Here is a 17,477-nt window from a genome sequence, read left to right on the forward strand (position 1 = left end):
AATTACTGGAACTGAAAGTTGAGACACTTGATACATAGATATAAACTTTCTTTGTGCATTCAATAGCGTTCGCTGGATAGTCAATTTCATTATTTCCCTATAGCCACTTTCTCCCTTGCTGAAAAGACAGTGGCAGGTGCAAAGAGGCAGAAGCCCTCTTTATAATATTTAATTGATTTTTTTTAAAATCAGGGTATATTATTTACAGAATGCTCTGTCACAGATATTTTATTACTAGCAATTAAGGATAATACACGTCGATGGTGTTAATTTAAAGCACACCAAACCCTCTTGTGGGAGAGTTCTGCTTTTAAAAGCCGCCATTCCGATCTTCTATACTAGATTCTGAAGCTCTCTCTGTTATCAATATTCACTATATAATTGTGAGTCCTGCTGGTACTAAGATGAAAACTGGAGTTATGCCTGTTGCATTTACACTGTTCCCTGGATAAATTAGGCTCTGTGTATATAAATGTCTCGTTCATTTGATTTGTGTTGTAATCCCCCTCCCTCAACCTGCAGAAAGTCAAATCTCCTATTGTAATCAGTGCAGCAATTACCTTTCATTAGGGAATCTTTCCCCCCAGTCCTACTGTGCCTTAATTGAATACATAGCTAGCAAAAGGCCACTGGTGCAACCTCATGCCCCTCTGATGTGCCTTCGTAGCGCTCTGTTTTAAGATCTCTGCTGCTTCCTTGTGTTCAGAGGGAAACTTCAACTAACAGGGCCCCGCACCGAGGCTATGGCCCGGGTTCTGTTTTAGCAACTTCAGGAGGCTCTGGGTGGATTCTGTCTGGGTCCGGCTCCGACTCCTGAGCGCTTCAGGACTCCCTGAGAAGCGGGGCCAGCCCTAGCAAGTGGGAAGCCTCCCTGTGGGTGAGGGGAGGCGGTGCAGTTCGCCTGCAAGTGTTGGCTTCGTAAAAAGGGGGAAGGAGCGAAACGTTCTTGTCTCTGACTGGTCGAGCTCCCCGGCAAGCGCCGCTGCTCCAGAAAGCTCCAGGAATCCCCTTCTAGAGAAAATCGGATCCCTTGCTGGGTGGGACTGAATCTGCCGTCCCAGTGGCCGCGCCAGGGATGGGCTGGTCCCAGGCACCTCGATCTCCGTGCAGAGCGCTGAGCCCCACTTAGCATTTAGTGCTCTCTGGTGTGATGGGGGGGGGGGGGGGGGGGGGCACAGCAAAGAGCCTGTGTTTACAGTAAAAAGAAAAGGAGGACTTGTGGCACCTTAGAGACTAACCAATTTATTTGAGCATAAGCTTTCCTGAGCTACATCCGATGAAGTGAGCTGTAGCTCACGAAAGCTCATGCTCTAATAAATTGGTTAGTCTCTAAGGTGCCACAAGTCCTCCTTTTCTTTTTGCGATTACAGACTAACACGGCTGTTACTCTGAAACCTGTGTTTACAGTAGGGTCTCACGGAACGGAGCGGGTTCTTCAGAAAGGCTTTTCTGGCCACTCTCCTCGCCAGGGCTGAAACGTTTGTATGGAGGGAGCTGAAAAGTAACCCCGCTCCTTCACCCCTAGTCTGCTGGGGGGGGGGGGGGACGGGACCCAGGAGTCCGAGCCCCCCTCTGCTCCTACACGGCCCGTGCAGGGAAAGGGACGGTCTTAGGGTCTAATGAGCCCCTTCTCCCCCTACAAGCAGGGGGCAAACTCCTGGGGTCTAGCTCTAGGTAAGTAACTAATGCAGGGAGTGAGGGCTGCGTGAGCCCCATCGCCTCCAGGGGGAGGATCCTGCCGCTTTAGCCCCCTCTTTCCCCCCGGTGTAGCGAGCGAGCTGGCGCGGGAGGCCCCGGTCGCCCCGCTCAGTGTATTCCCGGGGCCAGGCGGGGGGAGGGGAAAGGGGGCGGCTCCTCGCGCTGCGCTTTCTTCGGCGCTATGAATGAAGCTCTTGAGCGTCCCAATCCCCACGTGAGGCGCTGCCGTTTGCATAAAGGATTCCCCGCTCGCGAGACGGCCCTTCAAAGTGCGCCGGCACCACGGGAGGCTGGTGGGGTGGGCATGGCCATGGCGTGCTTTCCAGCTGCCCCGGTCATTTCCTCGCCGGGCCAGCTCTGACCTGGGAGCCGGGAAGCAGCGAGCGCGTTTACTTCTGGGCTGTAGTGGGTGACCCCGCCTCGCCTAATGGCTGTGGTTCCCCCTCTGTGTGTTTCCCCCCCTTGCTATAAACGTAGCCAAAGGCTGCAGTAGGGTAATTCCTCATGCTCCCCAGTGGATCGCTCTTGGACAGCTGGAAAGGGTAGATCTGGCCAGGAGTTAAAGAAAAGCAGGCGTGCTCGGGCGTTTCTTCCGTTCGCTTCCTCTGACAGCCAAGAGCAATTGTTTAATCTTCAATTGGCAATAATGTCGAGAGGCGATGAAAAGACAGACCTGGTCATTCCCCCCGGACCTGCGCTACTTCCCTAGGGACAGGGAAGGACAGTATAACAAATATAGGCAACAGTGTAAAGATCTGACGAAAACAGGCAGGTGAGAAAAAGTTTAGACTATAAAGAGTGGTCTGACCTCGATAATATTCGATCATTTATAATCCAGTTTAGCTCCATGGTTAATATTTGAATTGCCCGGGGGGATTGGCTACGAACAGAATTGTAAAGATAATGAGTACCATTTAACTACTTCCCTCTTGTCCTCGTTCTTCCTAGTGGAAAGTGATTTTCCTGTGGCATACGCGAATAAAGCTTAGCAAAACTTTAAGGGGCAGTAGGAAAATAGTTTCATTCATCCTCAGGCTGCGATGGAGGTGCTGCAGAAAAGGGAACTGAGCATTGTTGGCATCTTGTGAACTAATGAATCTGAAACAAAAGAAGGGAACAGTAAATTCCCATCGTGAGAACTGGGTTTCTCTTGGCAAATATTTTACCCATATGTCATGTAAGTGTTTGATCTACAGGCAAGGATCCAAAGGGAGGTGGGGGTGGAGAGATGTAGGGAGTGGGACTTTAAATCAACATAACCAAGGGAATTCAGAGTGAAAGGTGAAAGGTTTTCCTTTAATCAGTACATTGTGCTGAAGCATTGCAGCTGATGCAGCCTCAGTATAGAGGGCGACTGTCTATCATAAGGGTAGTCTCTAGGGCTGCAGTATTTAAGCATAAACCAGGCGAAATGAAGATAAGAGTTTTAGTACTAACGTTGATTGTCCTGATTTCTGCTGGTTGAAACTGGACCAGGTGTAACGCTTGAGCGTGAATTTCTTTGCCTTTTTAAGTCTGTAAGATACACATTCAAACGCCTTGCTTACTTTGAGTATCGACATACATATTAGAACCTCTGTGACAACTCTTACACCGCAGTAGCTTTAAGGATTTAAAAACTAGACACTTTGCGGGTCTCTTCTTTCCCCCAGACCAGCATTCTCATTAATTTTAATGCCGATGGGCGTGCTCAGTAAGAGTAAACCCTTTATTATTTTACACAATACACAAAAATGGTGTAAACATAGGCATAGGGCATTTTTAAACACATACCATCTGTTCTTACATACAATAGCATTAAACAGACTTTAAAGCTCTCTGTAACTAACAGCAGTCAGAATTTATAAAACCCTAAGCCATTTTGTTAAGAAACGCTGATACTGCTACACAGTTGATGCTTCAGGTTCCTCTCGACTTTTGCTAAAATTTGTGAAAACTTTTCATGAACCAGTGGCAATTTTTGGGCACACCTGACAAGATTGGACAGTTTCAGGTAACTATGATCCTTAAAGTGCCAAATACTCCCGAGTTATGGCCTAGTTTGTCAGTGTGTTTTGGGGTTCTTAAATACGGAACTGAAAAGAAAATCAAGGGGTGCATTAGTCGAAACAATAATCATGAAAGCTTTGCATGAAATCCATCCACATTTTCATAGCATTCATTGCCAGGAATTTGCTCAACTCCGGCCATTGTAATAATAGACACACCTATTCTCCAGGTTTTTCTATGAGTGCTGTTTCAGGGGCTACTGCTTAGTACAGTGGTTCTCAATCTTTCCAGACTACTGTACCCCCTTGAGGTATCTGATTTGTCTTGTGTACCCCCCCAAGTTTCACCTCATTAAAAAACTTCTTGCTTACAAAATCAGACAAATATACAAAAGTGTCCCAGCACACTGTCACAAAAATTGCTCATGTTATCATTTTTATTATATAATTATAAATCAATTGGAGTATAAATATTGTGCTTACATTTCAGTGTATAGCATATAGAGCAGTATAAACAATTCATTGTCTGTGTGAAATTTTAGTTTGTACTGACTTCGCTAGTGCTTTTTATGTAGCCTGTTGTAAAACTAGGCAAATATCTAGATGAGTTGATGTACCCAGTGGTATGGTATCCCTGGCTGAGAAGCACTCATCTAGTACACTGTCAATGTGCACTCTTAATCTGTTTCTTTTTGAAGTCATGGGCCTAGACTGTGATCACATTTAAATCAGTGTAAATCCAGAATACCTTCACTGTCTCAAATTAAGTTTCAGAGTAACAGCCGTGTTAGTCTGTATCCGCAAAAAGAAAAGGAGTACTTGTGGCACCTTAGAGACTAACCAATTTATTTGAGCATAAGCTTTCGTGAGCTACAGCTCACTTCATCGGATGCTTATGCTCAAATAAATTGGTTAGTCTCTAAGGTGCCACAAGTACTCCTTTTCTTGTCTCAAGTTAACTCACTCTGGATTTACACCCCCCTATGAATGTGATCAGGATCCGGTCCATGGTGCCCAGGGGAATTGGCACTCTGCAGATAGGTATGGTCTTTGCTAGGTATAGTGCACCCAGATTGTACATTGATGTGTGCCTTGTAAATGCCTGTGATAAACATGAATATACATTTTAAAAAGTTTTCCATGGAAACACTAACAGACCCTTTGCTAAGGTGGAGCTAGTGAGAGACCCTATAAAACAGTGTTTTATATTTCTGACCATGGCTTCATACTCTGACTCTGGTTACCTTCTCCAGACCTGAAGAAGAGCGCTATGACGCTACAAAGCTTGTCCCTTCCACCAACAGAAATTGGTGTCCCCCCAAAAAATTACCTTGCCTGGGTGCACCCTGACTCTCTGATATCCTGGGACCAACACGACTACAACTACACTGCAAAGGTGACTTCATCTGCCGTTTTAAAGAGATGTGGACAGCAAATGCCTAATCTAATCTCAAAAGAGATGAGAGATGAGTAAATCTGGGGTGGGGGAAACCCTGGCTCGGTGCTGTGGATTGCGACTGCCTGAGAATGTGACACAGACAACCACCAATATATTCTTTTATTACAAACCTCCGTTGAGATTTTTTTTTAAAGTGATTACAATTCCGATCACTCCCCCCATTTAGCTGGTGTTGGAAGACACGATAGGAGAGAGTTCCTTCGTTCTCTTTCAGTTAATTATTTAATTAGGGATACAATGCTTCTTTCACACTAGGACAAAACCCAGCCTGCCACTTTCTGGCTGGAAGATGGTGTATGAGCGACAATTTTATTCAGCGTTCTGTGTGTTTGTGTGGTTCTAACAGCAAGAGATCGCGTCCAGTTTTCCCTTGACAGGCAGAATGATCTGCCGCTACCCTCAGACTCCTTAAGGTTCATGTAAGGCATAGTCCCCCCAAAGTACGGGGCTGACTCTACAGAAGCACACCGTGTGCGGGGGTTGGGAGCAACTTCTCTGTGCAAAGTGGGGCGCTGAACTGAGAAAGCAGCTCCCTCCTCCCCCGGTACTTTGTCAGGAGGGACTGAGGAGTGCCTGGCGAAGCAAGCGCTGGGAGCTAGCTGCTCCTGCCCCCTTTCCTGTGTTACACAGTTCTGAGCTCTTTGCTCTTGCTGCGGGCTTCTTCAAGAGCATGTGTGAGCGTCCACCCTCCTCTTACAGAGCTTGGGCCCCTCCTCTTGCAGCTCTGACGGTACAATGATATAGTAATGATGGGTGTTAGAGCTCGCATTTGAACTTGCAGGCAAGCTGTCTTGCTCCTTCTTTTGCTAGAACTCAGTTCAGACTCAGCAGCTTGGAATCAGGTGCTCATCAGTGGGGAGGGCTGGAGACCCCGGAATCAGCATCTCCTTCCAGCACTAACCAGGGGATTTATTCTTTCATGCGGCCACTGGGAACTCTGGACTAGCCCTAGCACCACGTTGTGATTTTTTGCAGTCTCTGCAATAAACTACCTTTTAAGGTAACTATGCTTCTTTTTATGCACTTTTTACATTTGGCTGCTAGAAAACACCTCGTGTAATATTTAAAGCTATTGTTTGCTGTTGGTACCTTCAAAGACAAAGCATTTAACTGGAAAGCTAAGGTGGCGGAAGATCTGGTAAATTTTTAAAATCTGGGTAAGTTTTTAAGGACAATTAGAAAAGGAAAAGATTTTGTTGGTGACCCATAACATTTACTGGGGGAAAGACTGGAACAAAGAAATCTGGGAAATAGAGGAGTTTGGGGGGTGGCGACAGTGAAATAACTCTCTGGTATTGGTTGTTGAATGGATAGCAAGGTATAGCTGCACCTTGATTTGTAATGGGGCTCAGGAGGCTAAGCGAAGGGAGAAATGAGGAACTATTTGTAGGGGTGTTAAATACACAAAACACCACCGTAGAAGGGTGGACCTGGCTGGGGAGCCTTTCTAGCCACCAGGTTTAATTGCCTGTGGAACAGTGTATGGTCAGTTTCTTACGCCCGGAGTGCTTTTTTGGTGTTCCTGGAAAGCTGCTCTGAGGGCAGCCCCAGGCTGGGGGCCCTCTTAGACAGCATCCCTCCAGAGAAGACAGAAAGCAGGCGTTCTCTAAGCCACATTTTCTTGGTAAAAGGGGGGGGGGGGGGAAGAGAAAGGATCACAGGGTTAGTGGAGCAAAACGCCCCCTGTTACACCCGCAGCCAGCTTCTCTGCTCCCCGGGAACACAAGACGTTGCCTTTTCTCCCTAGTCCTTCGGTTCCCCCTTTGTTTTAGAAAGGGAGTGAGCGAGCGTCATGGAAGGAATTAAGGGAGTTTAGACGGCGGGAAAAAAAGCTCCTTTGCTAAGGAGAATCATAGAGATAGAAGCATTTGTTGTGATCTTGTCCGTTTCCCCCTTTGAACCGCCCTTGTTTAAAACTTCTGCACACAAAGGGATTGTAAGGAAGGATGCGAGGACATGCTCTCTCATTACCCCACCTGTCACGTTCACTCTGATCTATCTATCATTTATCTAGCCTTCATACATCAGAGCGGAGCCAATTTTAATGAGGGAGCCGTGGAGATTTTTTGGAGCAATGAGAGATTTGAAATGTCCCATTGAAACACGTTGCACAGTCCGTCCTAAGAGGGAGATGTTTTAAACACTGCTTTTTCCTCCCAAAAGAGGGAGTTTCCTTACCAAATGAGTAAGACTTGGCAGATCTGAAACAACTTTAAAATCAAACGTAAGGGTCAGTGGCGTTTCTCTGAAGCATACTGCAGGGCAAATGAAAGAGCCGCTCATTATTATTATTATTATTATTTATTATTTTATTTTGTTACCCAAGGAGAATAATTAAGGAACTTTCCCTTTCTCTTGGTTAAGTCCTCACTTGGCTTCCTGGGAGTTTCCGAGCCTAGGGGAATGGCTTAGCTAGGAGATACCCACGACAATCCAGGGGATTTAAGCAATGTGCAATTTACAAACCTCAAGCCCGTGGCTATTACTCAATCCTATTAGAACGTGCCCAGATTTCTCTAAATGTCACAGGGTGTGGGACCGTCGTTTCAATACAATACAAGCGAAAAGGAAAAACCTAGGTCATAGCTGGAAGTAATTGCTTTGAAAATCCAGCTGTTCGCTTAGCACATCGGCATGCTGCTGAGTTTGGGAAGCGAGGGGGGATTTCTCTGGGTAGACAGGGAATAATAAAAGCTGGAGAACTGCAGGGACTTGGTCCAAGAGGAATCCGTCCTCCCATGAAACACGCAGCGTGGCTGAGGCAACCTCCGGGAGAGGGGCAGGGTATTTTCTCTAGCAAGGAAAGCCTGTGTGCGCAGAAACCCCTCCCCCATCCCGCCAATAAATGAATGGGCTGGATAGGACTTCAGTGGCTCGGTTCCTGTGTAAAATCGCTAACAGGCTCCGTCCTCCTGTTGAGCAGTGATACATGGTGGGGGGCGGTGCATTTAATCGGTGCTAAACGCTGAGCTGATGTCTAGGAATCTTCCGGCCTCGAGAAGACCCTCGGCTCCCCCTACTGGTGAAACGGGGAATACCAACGATCACATCTTTGTAACCAGCATCGATTATTCCCTATTTGTTATCAACAATGAATGGTAAATAAACACCAACCCGGGCGTTTATTGGGCCAGGGTTACTTTCCTCCTGCATGCAACAATGATTTGTTTTATTCCATCGTCCCTTTGCATAGTCAAACAATGTGTTATTACTAAAATACGGTAAGGTATTCCTCTCGATTATCAGGGCAGACGCCTTGTTGAAATGTGAGGTTTACTTTCAGGTTAAGTTTCGCCTCCAAAACGCTTCCTCCGAAAAGCTTTCCTGCTAAGGAAGTGCTTAGATCTGCTTTAAATATTGGTTTAGCTGACACTCCAGCCTCTCCCAGGGGATGGATGCTTCAAGACACTAAACTTCTAACGGTGACCTGACAAGTCCCAGAGGATCCTCCATGTGGCTCAAACGGAGCTGCTCGGGAAAGCAAACAAACCAGGCTCAGAGATAACGTTTCTTCCACCCCCGCCTGTTTTCAGAGTCCCTCTAATCCCGGCCAGGGTTTGGAAACGTGGATTTGACGATAAGAGAAGGGGAAGCAGCCGCTCGGAGGCCAAGGACGGGCTTGTTAGGCAGCAGCTGGAGGGCTTGAGCCTGGGGTTCAATTCCGCTCTAGGGCAGTTGTGGGTCTTCGCCGGGCGGGCAGAGGGGGTATCGCAGGAAAGCGCCGTGTGAGCGTTACCAGCTGCTGCCATCAATGAGCTCCGAAGGGAGTTGGGCTCGGGCAGTTTGCTTGAGCACGTTCAGATGCCAGCCGCGCCTCCCCCGGGTTAGCGATCTGGGATCAGTCGCTCCTGCAGCTGCCTGCACGTATACTATGGGCTTCCTGGGCTCATGGGGAGGGAGCCGGTGAGATCTCGTTCCCTACAGCCACGTGGACTCTGGGAAATTCATCTGGGGTGGGGAGCTCTGAAGTCAGCTTGTTTCTTTGTCCGCTTGGGTAACGCGTTAAGCTAGAAACTGCAAAGAAATTGCCTGGGTGGGGCCTTTTGTTTAACTGGGGAGAAGCACAGAGCATGCCAGGTATCTTCTCACTCAGCTGCATACCGCGCAGCGGTAGCAGGGCTCGATGACACAAAGTAACACAGGCGGAGCCAGTTTAGAATTAATGCGACCTTGATCCTAACCTGCCAGCTGTGCCTATCACAGGGAATCTTACCAGCATGACCTTTACCCACTGAACTCCGCCTGTTTCAATGCTCTGGGCATTGGCCCAAGTTCTCATTGGCAGCAGCCTGGCCTAGATTGTTATCTCAGGTGACAATCTCTAGAGTGACCCTACTGAAGTCACCCTGGATTTAAGAGGATGCAACTGGAGAAACAAAATTTGACCCATTCATGCTTTTCCCATCCATTTGTTTAGTATGTGTCACAGGCACAACACAACCAATGGGCCAAGTTCACTCAGGGCAGGGTTATGCTGATATTAGGCGGAGAGCTTCAAGAGTGGAAAATTTGCCAGGAATGAGGTTGTGTCTACAAGGACCATAGGAGGCCAATGAAGCTCCAAAATTGGCAACATTGGGGTAACTCCACTCATCTGCTCAGCAGCCCCTTTGAGAGGGTTCTTATGGTAGTAACCCCAAGGGCAGATCGCACTGCCCCTTTGGGGCTCCAGCAATTGTGAATTTAGCCCAGTGTGGACACAGAGGCCTGGAGGCCTGCTTCAGGACTCCATGATTCTTAACACAGGGGCAAATTCTGCCCTTGGATTCACATGTGCATTGAAGTCAAGGGGAATTTCATGTGTAGGACATGCGAGTACAGGACTGACACTAGCAAACTGGAACATGAGGCTGATAGGTGCACAACAGGGCCACACATGTGTTGCTATTCTGAATGTGCACAGAGCATTCATATGGCACGGAGGGGGTTGAACAGATTTCTTTTTATAATTTACTTATTTCTAATGACAGCTTTAAAAAAAGATAAAAGCAACACAAAGTCCTTTGTGGAAGCCCAGACGCAGACATGCTAGAGTCTTTGGAGTGTGTTGTGTAAACTCACAGTGGTATGTAAGACATCAGTAGATATCTTAAAATGTATATGATATGCATGTGTATTTGAGAACCTAATGGGTAACACAAATCCAATCAACCCTAGTGGCTCCTAACCAGCATGGCTGGAAAAGTCTGTAAGATATGCAAAAAGTGAGGCATCCAGCTGAGACCAGCTTAGTACAGTTTCTGCTCGCATTGCCAGGGGATACGTCCCTTTTTGCTCACCTAATCAAATTGTTGCCTGTGGAGTGTGAGGGCCATAGTTTGTATTTAAATTGCAGTAATCTGCACACAGCAAATTCAGCCCTCGGATAAGACTAACTAGTTGAGTCTGCTCTATACAATAGGGAGGGAGCTACAAGGTTTCCCTTGCCCCACCCCCAAGCCAATACTGCCTTCCTTGGTGTAATGGGATAAGGTAGCTCCAGGGATCTCCTTCCCTGCCCCTCCCCCTCCCAGCCTGGGGTAGGGGTCCAGATCCCCCTCCTGCCCCCATCCCCAATTTCTCTTCTTCCCCATTGCTCTTTCTTTCCCTCCCATTCCTCTCTCTTCCCTACTTTCTCCTTTTTACCATAATAATGCTAGAGAGGACACCATGCAAATGAGATTGAGAGGGGCAAGGGTAGAGGAAGCCTGGGCCAAGAATGGGAGACATGCTTTGAGACATGAAGGGGCTTGTGGGCAGAGCTTGGATGAATACCATCACTTACTTGTTTTCCAGTTTAACCCTACATGTGCATACTATTTTGCAAGACATATAAAAGCACTGGAGGCAGATTCTGTGCCGCACCTCAGCCCTTGGTGGGTGGAAAGGAGGCTTTCTGCTACCTTTGCATCTCTCAGATTCTGAGCTGCCTCAAGGACCAAAGTGGCCTTGGGACTGATCTAATGGCAGCTTCGCCACAGCCCAGAATTGCCACCCTGCTTGGGACACTTTCCCTTCAGCCTCCAGCACAGCATACCCCCCTGCTTGGGGCTCTAGGTATGTGGCCCAGAGGAATTCCTTCTGAGGCAGTTAGTGGAGGAAAGGTATTGGAGCAGACACCCTAGTTAAGAGTTTGCAATCTACCTCTGGACATAGTGCAAGTGATAATAAGTGAAGAATTAAACAAAGGCCAAGTTAACCAAGTGTCAGCAATGGAGCAATTAATCAAATGCAAGTAATGTGGAGAAACTGGCAAAGTTAATTAAATGGCACGCATGGCAAAGTTAATATGTGTCAGCAATTAACAGTCAGTCAGGTGGTTTGAAAGGGTGAAAGACAGGATTAAGTAAAAGAAAAGGGCACATGAAATTCTGACTGCTTGTAGATTACGGAGGCTAACAGTTGTGAAAGTTCCAGCTATAACATGGAAGTGTAGAGCTCAGCTGGTGCCCAGTCCTGCTGAGGGCTGGAGGCAGCACATGTGTTATGCCTGGGATGGGGCTTTTCTAGTTTGCCTACACAGCATTGGGGAGTTGGTCTCTGCGATGTGCAGTGGCCCTTTGTTCCCCTTAGCCGTAGCAAGAGTGGCCTTAACTCACTTCTCTGGTGCCTAGCCCTGTTAAGGGCTGGAGGCAGCTGCTGGTTAGATTTTGTTCTCCCTGTGTGTTGCTGTAATGCTGAGCCTCACTTTATTAAGAGAAAAATGTTGCCCTGGAGGGTAATTGCACAATAAGGGCCAAATTACAAAAATGCATGCAGTGCTGCCAACTCTTGTAATTTCATCATGAGGCCATTTGGACCCCAGCTAGAGCCTACCTCACTAGGACCTGAGAAGCTCCAGCTTTCTCAGAATTTTAACACTGCCGGGGAAACCCCCCTCTGATTGGCTTCCTTCCCCACTTCCTTGTGTCCTAGGAAAAAGCAGCCAATCTTTTGCAGGAGTAAGGCAGAGCTCTTACACCTCTTTCCCTCCCCAGGAACAGAAAGGAGTTTAGGTTGGGGAGGGGAAGAGGAAGCAGAAATAGTTCAACATTCCCGGTGGCTCTGCACTCTCCTGTGAAAAATGGGTTAGTTCTTCTCTGGTCCTCCCAGGAACACCAGGCCTAGGAAAAAAGAAAAGGAGTACTTGTGGCACCTTAGAGACTAACCAGTTTATTTGAGCATGAGCTTTCGTGAGCTACAGCTCACTTCATCGGATGCAGAGACTAACCAATTTATTTGAGCATGAGCTTTCGTGAGCTACAGCTCACTTCATCGGATGCAGTATGCATCCGATGAAGTGAGCTGTAGCTCACGAAAGCTCATGCTCAAATAAATTGGTTAGTCTCTAAGGTGCCACAAGTACTCCTTTTCTTTTTGCGAATACAGACTAACACGGCTGTTACTCTGAGGCCTAGGAAAGGGTAGTAAGGTGAATAACTCTCGGAGCTGTCTCACCCCCTGGCCTGGGAAGGCAGAGAAGAGGACCCCACAGTGGCTGACCCCAGGCTGTGTGGAGGGGTGGGGCAGGGAGAGGGAAGAACCCCTGAAGCTGCAAGAGGAGCAGAGATGCACCGAGGGGTGAGGTGCAGATGTAGGGCTGGGGGACAGAGTTGATGTGGGGTCAGCAGAGGGTGCAGAGGTCAGGGATGCAGGCAAATATATGGCTGCAAGGGGCCCATAACTAATCAATTAGAGTGTTGGGATGTGAGGAGAAGCTGGAATCTTTGCACCTTCAGTCAGCCAGAGAACTCCTGCAGCAAGGGTCAGAATCAACTTACTTAATACTTTTCTGGGGAGTTGGCAACATGGTAAAAACACACACACACACACATACTCTTACACATGATAGGCAGGGGGAGTTTATAAATCAAAAGGCAGACCAAAAATCATGAGGATCTTTTTTTTTAAAATGCTTGTGATTTTGGAGCCAAACTCATGATTTTTTAGGTCTAACATGAGTTTTGAACTTTTGGGGTTGGCAATACATTTTGAAGGGTCAGTGGGTGGGGCTGGTTAGATTCCCAGGAGATCCTGACTCCAAAGCAGGAATAAACCAGACTCTCTATTGTGACATCTGAAAGGTAGCTCCCTAGGGGTTCCTCATGGTAGCAGCATGAGGTGGGCAATAAAAGGCAGCCCAGTGGATAAAATTGTGAGCCAATATGATCTAATCAAGATGACCCTGAAGTTAGCAGGGCTTTTGAAAGGTGGAGGAGTGTAGAAGAGACATGGAGAATAGTATCACCCTCCATGCTAAAGAGCCTCCTATCCTGGGGAACCTACTAGGTCCTGGGGCTGGGCCACAGAAGGTCATAGCTCCTGAGCTGCCTTTTCCTGCTACCACAAGGAAGCCCCAGGATGTTCCCTCTTAGATATCACAGAGGGGATCAAATTGATTTTTGGTTTGGGATTGGGGTCTCCTAAGAGACAGTAAATCCCTATTTAACTTAGATCCATGTTGTGCCATTACTAACACTAAGCTGCATTTCTTTACAAGGTGTGAGTCAAGGAAAAATTGAGGCTAACCCCTCTTTAATTCTTCTGGTCATTCTTTTGTTGCTCACAACAAACATAACCACTATAAACTTTTACAATGGGAAGTTGTTACTTGTCAGATCACAATGCCTCAGACACCTGGCTTCTTCTGAAGAAAATAATGAATGAACGCCCCTAGGAGACCATTATTTCACTGCCACCTCAGAGGAAATGGCTAGGAATGACAAACACCTTTTGATAGAGACCATCAATCTCTCTGGCTGGATAAAACGTTGATGGTTCCATAGATATGTATCACACTGGAGGCCTTTCCTCTCTTTCTTGATCTAGAATCTTAGAGGGAAGCAGAGATTATGTTCTCACATCACTTTAAATAAGGAGTAATCCCACTTAAATCAACAGTTACACCTGTGTAAAACCAGTGTGAGATCAGAATGGAGCCCTAGATGTGCTAACCAAATTCCAACTTGCGTAATATTTGCTCATCTGGACTCTTCCTGCAATATTCATAAAAAGTACTCTTCACTTCCTGTATTCAGACATAGGGTAGCTTCACTATGAGCTGTTAGAGTACTGCTGCTCTTTTATCTCCAAGGAGGCAGTGTTTCAGGCTGGGTGTGTAGTGTCTATAGCACTTGTTATAGATGTTAAGTTTTGTCAAGTGTTTTGGCTTCTTTCAAGTTGAAAAGTGTCACACATGCATTTTTCAATAGAGGACAGAAATAAAACATATGCCCAAGTCCTGCCGTCTTGAGTTGGGACGAATTCTTTCTCAGCAGGTCAACTGCTACATGGCCCATCTAGGTTCCCTCTATGGGAAAATATGGTCCTGTAATGAACCTGCTGGCTCGTTAATGTTCATTGGTTAACCTCTCATCTAGCCAGCCGAGGAATCCATAACTGTAACAGTGAAGGGATGTACAAACTGAAGTTAGAGGGAGCCTGGCTTAGAAGGGAGCCAAAGATTGATTTAGAACAGGAACAAGAGGCTGGTGGCTGCATTGTGGAAGCTGGCCATGGGTGTAGTTTTGGTGCAGAATTGTCCCCCCAAACTGCAAGTCTTGGGCAGGTGTGGAATTCCCCCCCCACCCCGCCAATGTATGGCCCCATTGGCCTGACTGGAGCTGCCCTCCCAAAAATAGAAGTCAAACTACACCTGAGAGGGAAGGCTGGTCATCTTAAGAGCTGTGACCAAAGGACTAGGAGAGGAGCTGGTGAGGGGGGCCAGCGGGAGCCATGACAGATGCTTGGGAGTGGCCTGCAAGCAGAAGGTGAGGTGGATAGGTCTGAATGAGACTTCAGGTGCTGGATAAAAGTACTGGACACTGGCTGAAGGATCTGAAGGTCAGTGAGTGATTGTTGCTGGAAAGAGTATCCCTGGTATTAGGTCTGAGGAGCCTCACTTCATACCTCTGGACTGGACTGCCCATAGGGCCTGAGTTAGGAATTGTTGTGATCTTTGGTCTTAAAGGTATTTTGCCTAAGGTAATTGCACCTCTGTTTCTGGTGCCCCAGTAAACCAATCCTTTGTTATTTCATTAGAATCTGTGAATGTTTAAGGGAACCCACCAAGGGCTAGGGTCTGAAGAGCCGAGATTTTGAAGCAGCTATAGAGCTTGCCTCAGCATGTTGTACACCCAGAATACTACCAGGCATGTAAGGACTGGAGTACAACAGGGACACCCTGTACTGGGGTCAGTTACAGTATAGAATATTGTTTCCACACTGCATGAAAATGTCCCCTGCTAATGTCAATGGGAGTCACACCCGTGAATCTGGGAAAATAGAACCAACCACTGTTAAATTGATTAGGTAGGTCCTACAGTTTAGAGAAGATTTGGGCAAGATGTCTAAAAGTTAATATATTTTGAGGTAGATTTTCAGAGTGTGTGAGGAGTTTTAGGGGGGTGTTTCATATTAAAGTCAGTGGGGCATGGCTAAGCCACTGTGCAACAGTTAAAAAACATTGTGTGTAGCAACTGTAAATTCAGCAGTAGTAAATAGAAGGTTGTGTATGAAACATGCCAAAACATTCATGCCCATGTACTGCCCTTCATCTGCAAGACATGTGAATACCATTTGGACTTCTACAATCAAGGACCCTTATCAATTACCCTTCCTCATCATTTTTTCCTCTCTCTTTTACTTTTCTATTTTTGGTGCTATTTCCAGCAGCCTTCAATCACTAGCCAGCAATAATATCTGACAGTAGCTTTCTTTGAGATGATTCTGTAACTGTTGAACAATCAGAGTGAAATCCATTCCCTGGCATGAATTCCAAGTAATGGGGTGAAGTGCAGTGGGGTGGGGAGGTGAAATCCCAGCCCCAACCTGGAACCAGCATGCCAGGCCACAGATGAAACAGCTGCCACTGGCTACCTGCACCTTTTGTACATAGTGATGGGGCCACTGAAGCTGCAGAAATGTGGGTCCCATCGTCCCTTCTCTGGCCTGCCCTGGCACAGCTCTGTTACAGGGAGCTTTTCAGAGTAGAGAACTTTTCTGCGGTGTGTGAGGAGTCTGCAGGACCCCACGCCAGCATCTGTGCACATAGCCCTGGCCTGCAGAATTACAATGTTGTGTCACGCATCTGCAGGCAGAGTTTGCAGGCACTAAGCAAGGTTTCCTCTTCTCCTCCTATTAGAGGTTATATACGCGGAGCAAACACTTCTCCCTCTCCCTGTCTCACTGCTCTCTCTGAAGGCTCCCTCACTCCCACTCAGCCTCTCAGTGCACCATAGTGGGGCAGGAAGTGGGGAGCAATCCGTGACCAACACTGTTGAGAAGCAGCACATTTCTCTCCCAGAGGTGAAGCCCTCAGGCCTTTCTCTCTTTGAATTCCTTTCTGAATCCTGGTCCTACTCCCTTAGACCAGGGCTACCTCCTGAGGGTGAAATGTGCACAGTCAGTACAGACTTTTTTCTTGTTTTCTTCAGTTAAAGTTATTTGACCGCTTAGCCATTGGCACAACCTTTATAAAGGGAGGAGGTGCAGCCACAACCCAAAAGGGGGCACTCTAGGAGATATTGTGCTGCAGGGAAGGCCACCGTTTCCTAAAGCTTCTGGGGAAAAATACCCATCGCACAACCCCTTAGGAGGGCACAGCATGCGCTCTCCTCTGTGGCTGGATAGCTAGTTGGTCTTAACCTTTCCATACCCTCTTTGAAGAAGTTGTACCCATAGGGGGCAGCAACCGTGAACAGTCCTTGGGCATGGTGGATCCCAAGCTGCCTGGACACAGGGGCTGCTTGAACGATCCTCTGCATTGCACAGCCCCATAGGCACCAAACACATTCTTCCCCCTAGTCTACCAATAATGATATACAATAATGAGGAATCATTTCTTTTAAATAATGATTTATGCATACAAATGCAGGATATGGACAACTTTTGGAGACACCCACCTTTGAAAATTAGTCCCTGTAGAATAATAAAGGGCAAATGATCAGCTCTGACTTATGCAACTCTTTCTTATGAAGCCATTTCACTCATGCACTCATTTCAAGATGAAGGTCTAAGAGATGGTATAACTGTCCAGACTTATAAAATTAATCATCTTATCTTCTTCCCCCACCGCCAACTAAAACTGTATGGACTAGCCATGTCCCTGTGAACTGATTTAGATCAAGCACTGCTATTTTACCCCTAAGATAAATCTTATTGAAGATATGGATCAGGTTGAATGAACCCATTCATGTCATAATTCTTGTTTTGGATTTAACCACAAAAATATGTGAACCTTGTGTGATGGCATTTTTGTTGCAATGTCAATGCCATCACACAAGTTTCAGCGTGGGTGAACACTGACTTGCAACATAAATATTGTCACATTGTAATCCCAGCCCAGTGCAGTTGGTGATAAAAGGATGGGGTGT

The 17,477-nt window shown here is 46.9% G+C and overlaps 1 protein-coding gene across 4 annotated transcripts in view; it reads left to right on the forward strand.

Moving 5' to 3' along the window:
- The first annotated feature begins 5,794 nt into the window (after nt 1–5,794).
- The window catches only part of VCAN (versican), a 134,298-nt gene continuing 122,615 nt past the window's right edge, over nt 5,795–17,477 (forward strand). For 2 of the 4 annotated variants that reach the window (XM_027828734.3, XM_043547218.1), the window contains exon 1: nt 5,795–6,145. The gene's annotated coding sequence lies outside the window, so the exon portion shown is untranslated. The remainder of the gene's footprint in view (nt 6,146–17,477) is intronic. The other 2 variants (XM_043547217.1, XM_043547219.1) reach the window with 2 other exon arrangements.

Source organism: Chelonia mydas, chromosome 5, assembly GCF_015237465.2.
Source record: "Chelonia mydas isolate rCheMyd1 chromosome 5, rCheMyd1.pri.v2, whole genome shotgun sequence".
Classification (NCBI taxonomy): Eukaryota; Metazoa; Chordata; order Testudines; family Cheloniidae; genus Chelonia; species Chelonia mydas.